This window comes from Musa acuminata, chromosome BXJ3-1, assembly GCF_036884655.1.
Source record: "Musa acuminata AAA Group cultivar baxijiao chromosome BXJ3-1, Cavendish_Baxijiao_AAA, whole genome shotgun sequence".
Classification (NCBI taxonomy): Eukaryota; Viridiplantae; Streptophyta; class Magnoliopsida; order Zingiberales; family Musaceae; genus Musa; species Musa acuminata.
This window is the reverse complement of record NC_088349.1, coordinates 35,344,088-35,350,087: the sequence shown is the minus strand read 5'-3', so window position 1 is coordinate 35,350,087 and position 6,000 is coordinate 35,344,088.

Genomic DNA, 6,000 nt, shown 5'->3' with positions numbered 1-6,000 from the left:
ATATCTGCAGATATCAAGTTAAAATGAATATCTGAAACATATCTAACATCTTTGAGTATCAATTTGCTCCATGGTCTCCAAGTAAATATCTCCAATACCCACAATCTTAGATGTATCACTGTTTCTTATTCTAACATTGTCAAAATCACCAATAGTGTAAGATTTAAAGAAATCACTATGAGAAATAATATGAAATAAAGCACAAGAGTCAATTACCCAACTATTGCCCTGAGTTGCAAGACTGACACATCCGTCATCACAAATAATAACAATATCACCTTCAACAGCAACTGTATTGGTTTCTTTTTCATTTTTCTTCCTTTCATTCTGTTCTCGCATCCAAAACCTACACTCTTTCTTCATGTGACCTGACTTATTATAATAGAAACATTTAATATCTCTTCTTGTCACGCCCCCCCCCCCCCCCCCCCGAATTTAATTCTCATTTAGGAGGTGTGAACCTAATTCAAGATTAATAATATTTAATTCAACAAACAATCCAGGATCCAATCACACATTTGAGGTCACTAAGAAAAATATTCAAGTCATTCACCTCTACAATCCACAATTCACAAAACCTGTGCAGTTTATAATCATACATCATGTCACTAGATGATTCTTAAAATCCAAAACTCAACTTAACTAAACCATAACTATATCATAAATCCATAAGCACAGCAATTAATGCACTCACAAAGCCAACATGTACTACATGTTTATATTAGTACACAGTTTAGATTTAACATTTCCAAAATCCTGACGTAAGAGATACATTTCAAATATTTACAAGATACATCAATCTAGATTTGTCATTGATATTTCATTACACCCAAAAAGAACTTATACAACATCAACCTATCCAGTACAAAATATTTGCCCCAAAATCTTCTAGTCTTCCACTGCCTCAACCCAATTTACACATTTTAGTGAGCGATAAGCTATCCTGAAAAATTTATATAGCAACGGGGTGAGCATATAAAGCTCAGCAAATGACTAACATATCCATAGCAAAGAGGACAGTTTTCAAACAAATGAGGTATCAAAATACAAAGCAGAGATACAGGATGAAACAGTAGCATGTTTTGTTTGAATGCAGAATTACAATATCATATCGTTCGAAGCACGTTTTATTTATACAATCGAGGAAAGGTAATTGGAGCATATCATTGGCATAAAGAGCATATCGATGACATATGGTAGTTTTCAAGGTATAACAAAGACTTATAACATTTCGAAAATATATCAAAGAACAAAACATGAATAGAAGCTCAAATGTCACATAACGATGCATTCATTTCATTCTTATCCAAAGCATGCATAGAAACATAGCCAAAGCTTTGGATATCATATCAAACACATAGAAGGTGAAGTGGGATCATAACATAATATGGTCCATCCATTTCTGAATGACCAACAAACAAAACATAAGTCTCCCACGTCTGGGAGCTCCATCCACCCACGTCTGAGTGAAGTCATAGGGGCCGACAGAGCATCGCGGGCTCTAAGCATAACTCCCTTTACCATTTCTGACAAAGGTTCACATTTATCCCACAAACACCGAAGTATAAAGGGATAGTATGAATGATGAAATTAGCATATATTAGAAGCACATGCGGAACAACAAAATGTACATATGCCTTTCGAGTCAATACGATATAAACATAATCTTTCACAAGGTATTCAGATTTGAAAGGAAACAAAAGCAAGAGCATACAAGGATTTCAAGAAACCATATATAGCTCAATTGAAATAAGAAAGTTAGATAAATTCAATGTCCAAAGAAATGAAATTGGAAGCGGCACATATCGAAAGCAAATGTGGAACAATGGGATGCATGTGCCGAATCATTACGATGCAAACATGATCTTTAGATGATAGCTGCAGATGTATAAATAAATAGAGGACAAAAGTATACAGGAATTTAAGGTAATAATGTAAAGCTTAACTGAAGTAAGAGTTTTTGCTGAAATCGATTTCCAAAGAGAATAAACAAGGAAAGCCGAAATCGACCAAAGCTCGATTCTGACAGAATTTGATAGGAACATTGTATGAACTATTTGGATAACCAATTATGCTCCAATTTATACAAAATAGGTGTCATTAGAAATCTTTGTCAATCTAGTTTTAGTAAAATCAAGTTTAACAAGAATTGAAATTTACAACAGGGAGTTACAGATAATTTTGTAGCATAAGGTCTGAAAATATTAGCTTTGTTTTACTGAATCCATAGGGTCGATGAAAGTAGATGTTTCAGTTAGTAATTGTACTCCAAAAATTTCAAATTAGGTATATACAGAAAGCATTTTGAGTCTAGCTTCGAATAAATCATACTTTGTATAAATCTGAGTTCACAGCAGAAAGTTATAAGTAGTTAAGCAACAAGAGGTCAGAAATTTCAGTCCCTGTTTTGCAGAATCTGTAGGGTTAATTTAGACAGAAGTCTTAGTAGGCATTTAAACTCCAAATCATTCGATCTTTATATCAAAATAAAGATTTTCTTATCTACTTTCAAATGGAATAGGTTTTGTCTAAATCAGAGTTTATTACAAAATGTTATGATCGAAACATTGCATAGAGGTCAGATTACCGAAAAATTACAGATTCATAGCTTTATATCAAAACGAAAGAAGGTATGGTTCTCAGTTGAAATCTTTCAAATTTTGTAGAATAAAAAATGGAAACAGAGATTAAGGTTACTGTGGGATTGGGTTAGAACACTTGCCTTCAAATTATTTGAATCCCAAATGTGAGAAAATTGATGAAAAACCTCAAGCTCTTCTTCTTCTTCTTCTTTTTCTTCTTCTTCTTCTTCTCTCAAACTCACGTTGGCTGCAACTCTTCAGGTTTGTTTTCTTTAACCTTTCATCTAATTATTTAGGTTTTGGCTAATACAAAAGTTGCAAGGTGTCATGCATGCATGAAAGGGGCTAGGTGTCATCTTTTGAGCAAAGATAAGTGGCACCAACCTTATGTTAGTTAGTGACACATGTCCACTATATATATATATATATATATATATATATATATATATATATATATATATATATATATATATATATATATATATTCTAACTTAAATCTGAATCTTTCATAAATTATATCAAACTTCTAATATTTACTTTTAGGTCCCTAGCCATAAACCTTTAATATAATATCATTTAATATAAAATAATTATTAAATAATCCTTATTTTTTACAAACAAACCTTTTACTAAATTTTTAAAAATGGGGGATGTTACACTCTCCCCTCCTTAAAAAAAAAATTTAGTCCTCTAAATTTATCATACCTCATTCGACGAAAAGATGAGGATAAGCTTTCATCATTTCTTCCTCAAGCTCCCAAGTTGTTTCCTCTCCAGAATGATATCTCCAGATCACTTTAACTAGAGGGATAACCCGATTCCTCAAGATCTTTTCTTTTTTATCAACAATCTGAGTGGGCTCTTCCACATAAGACAAGTCTTTTTCAATCACCATCGGCTCATACTTAATGATATGAGAGGGATCAGGTATATACTTTCTGATCATTGAAACATGAAATATATCGTGGATATGGCACAATGATGGTGGCAAGGCAATCCTGTAAGCGACAGAACCAACCCTCTCAAGAATCTCAAAAGATCCAATAAATCTTGGGCTTAACTTTCCTTTCTTCCCAAATCTTACAATGCCTTTAGAAGGGGGGACCTTTAGGAATACAAATCCCCGATTTGAAACTCAATATTTCGCCTTCTGTTATCAGCATAACTCTTTTGACGACTCTGAGTAGTCTTTAACCTTTTTCTTATAAGTTGAATTTTCTCAGTAGTCTCTTGTACTTTTTCTGGTGCTAATAACTTTCTGTCGCCAATTTCTTCTTAACATATAGGCGTCCTGCACTTTCGCCCATATAAAGCTTTATAAGGAGCCATCTGAATACTTGAATGATAACTATTATTGTAAGTGAACTCAATAAGAGAGATATCTTTATCCCATTCACCTTTCCAATCCATAACATAGGGTCGAAGCAAATCCTCAAGTGTTTGAATGGTTCTTTCTGATTGACCATCAGTTTGAGGGTGATAAGCAGTGCTAAACTTGACTTTAGTGCTAATAGATTCCTATAACCTTCTCCAAAATCTAGATAGAAATCTGGAGTCTCTATCAGAGATTATCTCCTTTGGAATACCATGAAGTCTTACTATTTCATTTATATATATAATTCTGCAAGCCTATCAAAAGAATAAGTCATATTGATCAGTAGGAAATGTGCAGATTTCGTTAACCTATCAATAATAACCCAAATAGCATCATGCTTTCTAGAAGTTCGGGGTAGTCCTGAAATAAAGTCCATGGCAATACATTCACATTTCCATTCAGGAATATCTAAAGGTTGCAACAAACCTTCAGGTTTTTGGTGTTCTGCTTTGATTTGCTGACAAGTCAAATACTTTGAAACATATATTGCAATCTCCTTCTTCATGCCTTCTCACCAATAATGACTTTGGAGATCTCTATGCATCTTAGTGCTACCAGGATGCATGGTGTACTTTGAATTATGACCATCTCTCATGATTTGATTTTTGATATCTGAGTCATTTGGAACATATATTCTATTCCCTAATCTCAATAGGCCATTCTCTGAAACTCGAAAATTCACTTTCAATCCATTTTTTACTTCATTCCTTAAGCAGATCAAGCGTCGATCTTGTAGTTGTCCTCCTTTAATTTGTTGAATGAGATCAGATTGCACTTGGATGGAGGCGATTAATATCATTGAGTCTTTGCCCTTTTCTCATAACATTTGAATCATAATTCTCTTCTAATAACTTCAATTGCTTCACAACCAAAGTCGCCATAAAACTTGTAGATTTTCTACTAAGGGCATCTGCTACAACATTAGCTTTACCCGAGTGATAACGAATGGTACAATCATAATCCTTTAGAAGTTCTATCCATCTTCGTTGTCTCATGTTTAACTCTTTTTGAGTAAAAATATACTTTAAACTCTTATGATCAGTAAAGATTTCAAATGTTCGTCCATACAAGTAATGCCTCCAAATCTTTAGAGCAAAAACAATTGCTGCCAATTCCAAATCATGAGTTGGATAATTCAGTTCATAACTCTTTAGTTGTCTAGAAGCATAAGCAATCACTTTCCTTTCTTGCATCAAAACACATCCAAGGCCCTTTCTTGAGGCATCAGTGTAAACCATGAATCCCTCATTACCACTTGGAATAGTGAGAATAGGGGCACTAGTCAATCTCCTTTTTAACTCTTGAAAACTTTGCTCACAATCATCACCCCATACAAATTTCACATTCTTTTGAGTGAGTTTGGTGAGAGGTTGAGCGATTCGAGAAAATCCCTCCACAAATCTCTTATAATAACCTGTCATGCCCAAGAAGCTTCTAACTTCTGTCACGTTTGTTGGTACTTCCCACTTAACAACAGCTTCCACTTTCTTTGGATCAACAGATATACCCTTCCCTGAAATCACATGGCCTAAGAAAGCAATTTCATTCAACCAAAATTCACATTTGCTGAACTTTGCATACAACTTCTTTTCTCTTAGTATGGATAATATATTTCTTAAGTGTTCCTCATGCTCGAGTGGTGCCATTCTGTAAGGAGGCTTAGATATTGGGGTTGTCCCAGGGACCAAATCAATAGTGAATCCACCATCTCTATCTAGAGGTAAACCAGGCAAGTCATCTGGAAATACATTAGGCAATGAGGTAAATCATGCCAATACTCTCAAAATAAAAGATGGGATGATTTAGTATACAAAAAGTGATCATTTTGTATAACAATCTATACTGGTATGATTGGAAGAGAGTCAATCCATACTTTGTATAATATCAAAACTCTAAATATCTAGGAGAACCAAATCAGCAAGAAGTTTGTGTTCTCCAATAGAAATCAAACAAGATGACCAGATCGAGTTTGTTATCAAACAATCCCTAATAGTCGTATTTACATATAGCATACAATCCAGTGGTTTAGGTTGAATGCCCATG